This window comes from Pleurodeles waltl, chromosome 6 (assembly GCF_031143425.1).
Source record: "Pleurodeles waltl isolate 20211129_DDA chromosome 6, aPleWal1.hap1.20221129, whole genome shotgun sequence".
NCBI lineage: Eukaryota > Metazoa > Chordata > Amphibia > Caudata > Salamandridae > Pleurodeles > Pleurodeles waltl.
Window position 1 is genome coordinate 1,154,581,411 of NC_090445.1, and position 11,030 is coordinate 1,154,592,440.

The 11,030-nt window shown below is 45.9% G+C and overlaps 1 long non-coding RNA gene across 1 annotated transcript in view; it reads right to left on the reverse strand.

The window, feature by feature from the left end:
- Positions 1–9,638: 9,638 nt before the first annotated feature.
- LOC138302108 (uncharacterized) overlaps positions 9,639–11,030 on the reverse strand; it is a 47,084-nt gene continuing 45,692 nt past the window's right edge. Inside the window, exon 4 of the long non-coding RNA XR_011205279.1 lies at positions 9,639–9,700. This is a non-coding gene — a long non-coding RNA (uncharacterized lncRNA). The remainder of the gene's footprint in view (positions 9,701–11,030) is intronic.

Sequence of the window (11,030 nt, forward strand, 5' to 3'; positions counted from 1 at the left end):
GTAGAGATCACAGTGTTGATGCCATGTGCCAATGCTGGGGTGATGTTTCGGTCAGACAGAGCAGTTCAGGTCAGAGGTCCCAGAGTTTGATGTGCTGAGGGGGCCCCCTGGAGCTCGCCCCGCCAAGCCCTCCGCTCCTGCCCCCCCCCCAGACTTGGATTGGTGCCAGAGGGTGGAACCAGTGGTATATGAGAGTAAGGGCTGCCCACAAAAAAGGAAGAAAGTGTGGGGTGCATGGGAGGTATACAGGGATTAATGTTACATAGTGACTTAAGGAGCGGTTGATTGATAAGAGACACCACACTTTCAGGTTGAAACATCCTATTTGTATGTGGGCCATAAATGCACCATTTTTACCTCATTAGAGAGATTTTGTGACATGATGACGTGTTCTTGGCTTGCCAAACTCTATATGAAAGTGAATTGTTTGTAGGCCCGCTGTTTGCCCCTTTGATTTGTAATAAAAAATAAACAAATAAATAAATAAATAAATAAATATAATTCCTGGAGGGGGATTCAGAAAGAATGAATATGGCCAAACAAGAGGGGAGCAAAAGCCCTTTCCCAAGGGGTCGCTCTTCCCAACCTGGAGTCTAGTGGGTGGATCCTTGCTTGGGGATTGGCCTCATATGGTGATCCCCAAGCAGGGATCCACTAGGGAATGGTACCATTGGAAAGAGGGGATTCTCCCATTTCCAATAATACCTCTCCCATCTGTGTAGGTGCTTGGGGGGGCTGAGATAGTGGGGTACTAGGTATTAGCCTCGATTGGCATGCAGGGTGCAATGGTGGAAGGGTACAGTTGATGGTTGATGTTGTTGAGATGTTGCTGATATTGTTGCTGTAATAGTGGAAGAGCTTGGAGCAGAGGTCCTGTGAGTAGTTTATGGTAGTGGAGCTTACTCTAGGAGAGGTGAAATCTTTCACTATTGTGACGATTTCTCTGGCATCGTTTGTGCTGTGTTTGATGCGTTTGGTCACTGGCGGTTTCTTGGAGGATCTGATTTGTGGTACAAGAATCTGAGGGCTGATTTGTAGGTGCATTTATCTATTCCCTCGCTGATCTGTCTCCATCTGTAGTTAAGTTATTTGCAGTGGCATCTGGTGAGCCTTAGTTCTTCAATGTTCCTGCTTGCTTGAGGTCTGGTCCAGGTGGTGGTCTTGAGCAGTGAAAGGGCAAGGCACAGGAGCTGATCCAGGCATTGCAGTTGGAGTGGACGAGGGCATGGTCAGTCCAGGTGAGGGGCGGTGGGCTTGTCCAACAAGATTTTATTTACGTTTGTGTGGATGGAGTTGAGTAAATGTCCGAGGGCTTGGGTGGAGCCCTCCAATCACTGGTAAGTCCAAGTGTGGTTAAGTCTTGTGTTGTTGTCGGGGTCTGTGAGGTCCACTAGGTGATAATTGAGGTCTCAGAGGAGGAGGATGGAGCTAGAGTCAAGTACCAGAGGGACAATGAAGTCCGCAATTTTGTTTCCAAAATTGGCTTGATGGCTGGATGGCTCTTAGATGAGGGTACACCCCAGGGTGAAGTTGTTAGTAATGTGCAGTTTAAAAGCCAGGTGTGACATGCTGTTGCTGGTATTTACAGATGTGGTAGAAAAGTCGGTTATTTTTTTAAGAAAGTGGCTAGTCCTCCTCCTATTCTGTAGGCTCTGTGAAGTCCTCCAAACTTGTATCTGGGTAGAGATCACAGTGTTGATGCCAGGTGCCAATGCTGGGGTGATGTTTCGGTCAGACAGAGCAGTTCAGGTCAGAGGTCCCAGAGTTTGATGAAATTTCTGTTGAGCAAGCAGGTGTTAAGAAGGAGATAGGACGAGGAGGGCTGAGAGCCGTGTGAGAGGGGATGTGGGAAGCGTGGTCGTATGAGTTGGGAGGCGAGGGGTGTGGCGGCTGGGGGTGTGAGCAGAGGGAAGAATAGATAATGTAACGGGTGCCGCTGGAGAACGCACCTTTGGTGTCGACCGGTTGCTATCCACAAACCTATGTTTGGAGGTTTCCGTCTCTTTTATCTTTTATGGATGGAGATCCCCACCCCGATTGCAGAGACCCCCCACATGTATCTATACGTTTTTGTAGTAAATAAGAAAGGGGCAGGGGAAATGGCTGGAAAATGTACTCCAGCTCAGATCTTAATTAAGTCCAGCAGCACACATGGCCAACCTCTGATACTGTAACACCCTGCATAAGGCTCTATAGCGATTGTTCATTGAAACAAGCTTCTCTGTTGTGCCTACATGCATGTGGAATTAAATGTCTCTGCAATCTGGGACTCCTCTCACTTCAGACTGTGCAGAGGCAGACACTGTCACAGCCAGGTGACAATCATGTAGCCCCTTGTGGTAGCTCTCCTTTATCCTTCAGCAAGCTATTAATTAATGGAATCTGTTGAGTCGCACCACGTGCGAGCGCGCCAATACAGATAAAGACTCGGAGCCAGCTTGGCGTGGATCAGACGTTTTATTTAATAAATCGCTCGTACTAAAAAAAACAACTTCCTGCCTTAAGCTTCCCTTTTTATACCCTCCCCCCTGTCGTCACAGTGCAATCCATCTTGCACCTTTGGTGGAGGGGTGAATCCTCATTTCCCCCTTCCGGGTCTCTCTCTGTGGTGTTGACGGTTTCCGGCGTCAACACCAGTGCTTTAAATGGGACGGTACTCTCCGGTACTGAGTACCGGCATTTTTTTATTTTGAGAGGGAGAGTACCGGCATATCTCAAGAAAAACGTAATACTTTTAATTGAAGAGTACCGGCACTTCTCAGAAACAAGCAGGTACTCTATTACAGAGTACCTGCACTTCTATTTTTCCATTTAAAGCACTGGTCAACACTACAGAGTCCACCTACGTACGCTACCCACAATCAGTGGTGTAAGGAAACTGGAGGGGACTCACCTGCAAAGAACATGGAGGTGAGCCCCCTCCGGACTCGGGCCAGATGCTGTGCTGAGGGGGCCCCCTGGAGCTCGCTCCACCAAGCACTCCGCTCCTGCCCCCCCCCCCCCCCTCCCCCGCACTGCGTGGGCCTTTGTTACGCATATTGCAAAACGCTGTCCGGTTATAATGCTCTTCTCTTAGAAGCTAAAGTCCGGCTTAAAGTATCTCAAGATCGAGAAAAGGAGACCAAGGTGGATTCCAGAAGCCTTCGTTGCAATAAAGGTTTGCAGGAGTGTTCCCCCCATACAAAGGCAGTTCCCGGAAATCATTAACAAGAACGTGACTGGCGTAAAGGCCTACAGGACATGGGACATTAACTCCCGCACATGGCACACTGCAGGTTAACATCCTCATGTAATTAATTGACTGTTTAGTTATACTGTATTAACATGCACAAAACAGAATTTGACAAAGTCAATGTCTCTGCAATCTGGGACTCCTCTCACTTCAGACTGTGCAGAGGCAGACACTGTCACAGCCAGGTGACAATCATGTAGCCCCTTGTGGTAGCTCTCCTCTATCCTTCAGCAAGCTATTAATTCATGGAGTCTGTTGAGTCGCACCACGTGCGAGCGCGCCAATACAGATAAAGACTCGGAGCCAGCTTGACGTGGATCAGACGTTTTATTTAATAACTCGCTCGTACTAAAAAAAACAACTTCCCGCCTTATGCTTCCCTTTTTATACCCTCCCCCCTGTCGTCACTTTTGTCGTCGTGGACTTTCTACACTACCAAAGGCAAATTTGCTCGCGCTTTGTTTTTTGGGAGTTGGTGTTTGGGGACGTATGTTTAGTACTGAGCGGATTCATAATGCCCGCTATTTATAATGAGTTCATGTGGTTATAAAGACACCCATCAAAGCATTCATGACATACGGGCACCGTCGCCTTTCAGCGGCGCTATGAGTTCTGTAAAACAGTTGTAATTCTCGCCTAATCTCAACAGATCCCTCCCTCCTTCCCAAAGATGCAGGTGCAAAGTATGTGTCTCCTCGCCACCGGAGGTCAATGCTAAGTCTGTGCTGACTTAGGGACAGCGCGAGCGATTGGCCGCAGGCTTTGGAAGCGCCCCAGGCTTCCCTGAAGAAATGTTTTAGTATAAAGGTCTGGGGGTGTCTGGAATGCCCTGACCTCCCACACTGTAGCCTCTCGCGCCACAATGCAGGACTTTATCACCATTCTCCTCAGCCTGGTACTGATACCGGCTGCAGGGGCTACCCGGAGGGCAGCCAGGCGGCCTGTGCAGCAGGAGCCGGGGTTTGGGGTCCTGCGGACCGAAAGGACTTCCCCACCGCTCCGCTACATGGTGAACCTCTTTCAGGACTTGCAACCGGAAGGGAGGAGAGCTAAAAAACATACCCCACTCGGCCAGAAAGCAGACATCGTCAGGAGCCTGGTAGCTAAAAGTAAGCTCGCCACTTCCTTTATTTGACAGGAAAAGTAAAATTGGCATGTGTTCAGAAGGTTTGCATGTTCTCTCAGGTGTTGACAGAAAAAAAAAACTGAGTGTGGTGAAGAAGAAAGCGTGCGCCATTAGATTAGATAACGTCTTTCTTGGTTCAGTGGTCAACAGTTTACGCCATATCCGCTACGCGGCTTTTGACTTCATCACAGGTACATCTTTAAGGATTTTTGGGGCCCCTGGCCAAACATATTTTAGGGCCACTGCTCAGAACAACTGTAAAATTATACTCCTTCATGCCCGCTTTGGGCAGGTCACGGGCAGTGCACGGACACACTGGTCCAAATTCTTTTTATGTTTGCATCTAATATTTAGGGATAGTGACGTATGTTTTCAATGTTATAATACAGTAGCAGCTTACTAATATTACTGGAAATAAACTCTGGGACACCCTCCCATTTCGTATATATGAGGACCAGTTTTGATCTAAAAGAAACCTTTTTTAATGGATGATGCATGAAACATAAACGCGTTTTTCTACAAATTGTAATAGATTCTCACACATCACTCACATTAAAAACACACTAACGGAAAACGGTATTTAAAACAACCTGGTTAAGAATTATTCAAGGTCAGGAGGACAAGTCTCTCTGCAGAACAGCGCTGACTCTATCCAGGGGCCCCTTGAAAGGCTTTGGCCCTGGACCACATCCCACTTTGCCCATGCCTTTAAACATCTCTGCTTCAGTAGGTGTGTGGGTATATCTCTAAAGTGAGCATCACGAACTGAGCCGCGTCGTAGCACTATGATGATTTAGAACAGTTACCTGTGGTGTCACTCTAGATAATAAGATTTTGTTGTGCCCTGCCATATGTATTTATTTATAATAGAAATGTGTGTTCTCTAGCCGTCTATGTATGCAATACCATTTTAGAGCTAATAAAAAATGTCATTTTTTAGAGAGACTAAGAACAAAATCAACCTCCCTTTGCACTTAAATTGTAGCTGCCGCTTACATAACTATATTGTACGCTTTTAATCAAAATGGTGAAAAAGTAGGGCATGTCCAGTAAGTAAAGGACTTGCGTCTTACAGTTTGGATAGATCGCTACGCACGGGGCTTAGCTCGCAGAACTATGTTACTGTAATTTTTAGGCGTATACTAATCCCCGCAGCAGGCGCCTTCTTCTCTTGGGCTGTTCTCTGAATGCCGTGGCTTTTGGTTGACATCGATCGCAGGGGCAGGGGAATTCAAGTGCAGCGCGGTTTTATTTAGAGCCGAAGCGTGTCACGTAGGCTGTACATGCTGTGCTTTTGTTAACACATGCAGGTGGGATGCCGAACTCGGTGCTGTCAGGACATTAGCAGGTGATGTGCCGCTCACGCCGCCAGAAGGGATTACCGACATTTCAACCTTCCTATCCCTACAGGGATGCGATGTTTTCCAAGTCTACAAAGCAGGAGCTCTGTCTTTAGATTCCTGTGGTATAATAAGCGGGGCTTTCTGGCGTGATGGGTGATGAGGGCACAGAGAGGTTTGGAAGTTGTTTTCTATTGTTTATATCGTGGGCTTGATGTAGTTGGCATCCACATACAGCGCCTTGAACCCGATTACCTGCAGAAAGAATGTTATCATTAAGGCGCGTCTCCCATCTCATGACAGCAGGAGATATGCCTCTCACACCGCCTCCCACTCCCCTCTTCTTCTCGATTTTCGTCTCTTTATCCCTCCTCCTCTCGACAGAAAGGGAGCGGGACGCGTAGGTAGTGAGGTAGATGGAAAGAACTCAGTGACTGAGAGGGAGGCAGAACAAAGGAGAGAGAAAGAAAGAAAGAAAGAAAGAAAGAAAGAAAGAAAGAAAGAAAGAAAGAAAGAAAGAAAGAAAGAAAGAAAGAAAGAAAGTAAGTCCGTCCCTAGCGGCTATAAGGTAATTAAAAAGCTCACATGATGCGGAGGCTGGAAAAACGCAGAAGCAGAAAGACAGAATAGCTAGAACAGTGAGATACATGGATGAAGGAGAGAAAGAAGAATGGAAGGAGGAGGGATCAAGGGATGAATATCTACCGATGGGTCAAAAGGCCTTTGGAAGGCTGAACAGATGAATGACAGCATTTGAGTCGTCTTCTTCTCCTCAAGCACCACTATGCTCTACCACTATGCTCGTGCTGGTCTGTATGGCGCAGTGTATGCCATACCAATTAATGCTCTAAGTTACAATCCACCAGTCCTGTCGTCGGTGCTTTGATCATCGTGCAGCTTCTTGTATGAAAGGCCCAACGAGCTCCACCGGTCTAGTGGTGTGTCCCACGGTTCCGTGCACAGAGCTGGCCTTTGGTCAGGGAGTGTCCGGGGCGAAATCAAATTTGGCGAGAATGTCTAAAGCCTTCTCGATAGAATCGTGCTTGACTATATGTTGATAATTCACAACCATCAAAAGGGCGCGGAGTGCTTGGCCCGCAGAACCCCGAGCATGGCATGCGTGCTAATATTTTAGCCGCAGGTCACACAGTGCGCACTACGGCATGGCGCAGACACCCAGCCACATTCGTGGCTTTTCCCGGTGCTTGAGAAGGACTGGATGCTGTAAATCCAGTATTACTCGGACTGGTCTATATGTGATGCACAGCGTGTCACCATTGTCCCAGCTGCCGCCCTGTTCTCTCCACTGACCCGTGCTGAACTTGTGCACTCTGCCCCAGACAGCTCAGAAACTGCCCATTCTACACCCTGAGGATGCCGGGAGAAGTACTTGTTCAGATGAGGCCGCAGAGCATCCCTACAGTCTCCCAGCCTTTGTGGCCTCGTCCTAATTCGGTGTGCACGGCCAGACAGGCCCATAGAAAGCCTCGCCTCGCAATCCACATCCTTTCACGGCGGATTTGATTGGATTATGTCAAGCGCAGGCCCACTCCCTTCGGTAGCTGAAAAGGATTTCTTGACGCTGACGACTCGTAAGGCAGACAATCCGTGGGGCAAAACACACCAAGAAAATAAATATTGTAACACTTCCATAGCGTACAATCCGCAGCCTGAACCGTAAACCTTTGACAGCAGGGGTGGAAATGTTACAGTTGTCTCTTAACGTAGCTACCCCTCCCTTGTGCTCCTCCACAAGCGAATTATGTACAGTCAGTATCATTATTTATATTCCACTTTACAGTTGCTGCAGTGTCGATTTTGTCCAAGTACGCATTTAAAATAAGTGCAGGAGTCCATTTTTTTCCTAGCCCACCGTGCGTGTCCAACACCAAGGCTGTCTATCCTTGATTCAGCCTAATGTTTCTTATTTGGGCGACCCTACACTTCCGGTCCCTTCATCTCAGTCTTCCGGGTTCTTTTTAGCTCCAAGCTTTTTCCGTGACCCTGCTTTCCTACATTTCCCCATCTCCTTTCTGCGTTTCCTTCTCTTGCTCTGGTTCAGTCTGTTTGAAAAATAAGTCCCTGTCGACGAAAATGTGTGCTGGTCACAGCAACTCCACTAATTCTGTTCTGAGTTGCATACGTTTTGTTTGCATTATAAGGAAGTGCAACAAAGGTACGGCACTCATCAGCTCTTTGACCTGCCCCCTACCTCACTACCTTTAAAAAGAGCTCAGAAACCTCAATTTGAAAGATACTTTGGCTACATGAAGAAAATATACTGGGCCCGAAAGTAACTTTAGGCAATGAGTTATATATAGTTTCTTAACATAAGTATGACTATAACTGCTGAATTTCTATGGTTTTGTTTGGATAAAAACATCAACCGAACTATAACCTTTAGTTTTTCAGTGAATATATGTGTGCGTGTGTATATTAAGCACTAAAAGTTATATGCTGCCTCAAGCAGTATCACAGCTGGGCCTGGTTTTGCGTTTGCATTCTGCTATTTGTAGTCTGACAATGATACCAAGAAAAGCTGGGCTAGTATTCAAGAGACATCAGTGAATAATCTGCTACGTGGAACAACTGATCATCTCTGGCATCACAGAAGGCCACTTCATTCAGCTGCTCCAGACACCACAGCCTCTCAGATAATCAGTTGTCACTATAATGCAACAAAAGAAAAGCCATATCATAGGACCTTCGCTTTACACTTAGTAGTCCATCAGTGAAGTCCATTTTCTGTATATATTTGTATACATGTCAATTCGAAACACCAAATTGGGTTATAAAGGAAAAAATGTGCGACCAAATACGATAAGCAACAAAACATTGTCACGATAAAGCATAACGTAACTCTCTGAAAAATTTAAAAAGGAAATTATACTACATGTAGAGGCAACCAAGGGTACATTCAAAGACACCAATATTAACCAACAGAATGTTTAAACTAATGTTATTTGCAATAACACGCAAATAAGTACATGAATAAAAAACATAAAGAAACAAAAGCGAACGAACAGAGAAAAAGCTAAGGTTTGTGGAAATCCTAAGCCCAGACATGCCCCACAGCAGTGCAATCGCCCCTTCTACCTCCTGCGGCTTCCTTTCTCCTCAGCCCGCCCGGGGCACAGGAAACCTGAAGGGTCTGACCTTCCCCTCGCTCTGGTAAGAGGACCCCAATTCACACTTCCGCAGTGTGACGTCGCTTGTTAGGGAGGGGGCGCTGGGGCTGATAACGACCTCTTATCTCCTCTCTAAATACATTCAAATTATGGGGGTTCAAAAGGGCTACTTTTCTAATCCCAGAGGAACCCCGTTTGAAACACAACAGAAAGTAATGTGAATTCCTGAATGCTATACGCATTTACACAAAACCTAGAACAATGCAGCCCACATAGGAAGATGCAAAATGGGTCAGTTCAAGTGTAAAACATTTCCGTACTGACGTGAAATACACCTGTCCCAAGAACTGGAAACGTGTCAAGCGCTTTGGCGAAAGCACAGGTAGATTTTTTCCCCTTCTTTTTAATGACTAGAATAATAGTTGCATCTGTTATTTTAAAGCGCTTAGAAATGGTAGAAGTGTCATTGACGGCGCTATACATTAAGACATTATTATTACTGTTTTGTTGTTATCATGATGGCGCTGATGATAATTTGGAGCAGCAGTTAACTTTGTGAGCAAGTTCAACGGCTGGAATTTTGGAAGTAATTTCGTGTTTTCTGGATACTATCTACCGTCATGCTTAAAATACAAGTGGTAAATGAATTCCAATACAAAACTAATTTCCCTCCAAAAAACCTGCACTTGAAACTGACAATTTTGCAGAGAACAAGTAGACACAAAATATGCTCCACATTAAATATCAAAACTCTCCAAGTGGCATTTAAATACTTACTGTCGACTGATTGTGGCATTGGAATGGCAATTTACCTTTTGAAAAGTTCACTCAGGTCTGTCTGTTCGTTGTCCTTATATTTCATGGCCTCAAGATCCTGAATGCAAAGAAAAAGAAAAACGGGACTGCATGTGCTATTCACACATGATGGGGCACTCAAGAGCTCCCTTATTTGACGTACACAGTCTACCTTATGTAGCAAGGCCTAAAATTGTTTATGAATATCACTGACAGTTTCCAAATATTAAAAAACACTTGCCAGCAAGTAATGCACTTACCACAGTGGCGTAGCTGGGGGGTACAGGGGGGGCCGGCCGCACCGGGCGCAACATCTTGGAAGAGACTAAATCCACAGGTTAGGGGGCGCAAATTACTTGCCTTGCCCCGGGTTAGGGGGCGCAAATTACTTGCCTTGCCCCCGGTGCTGACAACCCACGCTATGCCACTGACTTACCAGGAGCAACAACGAAAGAAAAACCGTTGCCATTCTCTGCAAGAAAATCACGTGGCGAAAGAGACCCACAAAAATATGACTACTGACCCCTGTAGGTCTTTTAAAGTGGACACCCAGATTGCTACACAAGGAGAGTTTTGATCTGAAGGCCACCTGAAATTTGTGAGTGAGTGGATGGCACCAAGAAAGAGAGTAGGTGTGGTCTGGGGTGATTGAGGAGTGATTGTAATCACTCACCTCAAAAGGCTTCTCACCAATTACATCATGTCAGTTTGATCATACTTATTCACTGACCTCTTACAGCTCTTGAAGGCCTCCACACTCCACTATGGAAGCCACAGAGGGACACACTCCAGCCCAAGCCTTAGTTCGTCCATTGATGCCGAAATCTATTAATGAACACTGTTTGGAAGGTTTATAGAGCTGAAACAAGCACTTAATTTCAAAGCATGTGCCAGAGATGTTGGGACAGTAAAGAATAATAATATATCGCAAACGCCTGTACAGATACTCGCATATGAAGCAATCTTGGAATGCTATTTGTGATAATTTGACAAAAAAACAAAAACAAAAAAAACATTTCACGATGTCTACAACTGCATGGGCATGACAGATGGCTTGCTTTCCTGGAAAGTGTTTTGTCAAGGTTCAACAAAACCTTTGAAGCTGTCTTGCCTTGATGCAGCATGTGCTCCACGTGGGTGCATGAATGGCCATTTTTTAATATTGTTTGACATTCTTAGTTACTGAAGGATGCCAAAGCTTGTTTCAAGATCTCTGCCACTTGCAGTGCCCACATGAGAATTAGCACACTGGAAATCGTTGCGAGGGCCCAGTAGCAGTGGTTGGGGAAAGGTAGGGTCCTTAAAAAAAGTGAACAACTACATTTAAAAAGAAAATAAACTTTAAAAAAATAGAGCGCATATTGTCCCTCGAGCTCTAGCACTGAAGTGCACTATTTTTATGCCAGACG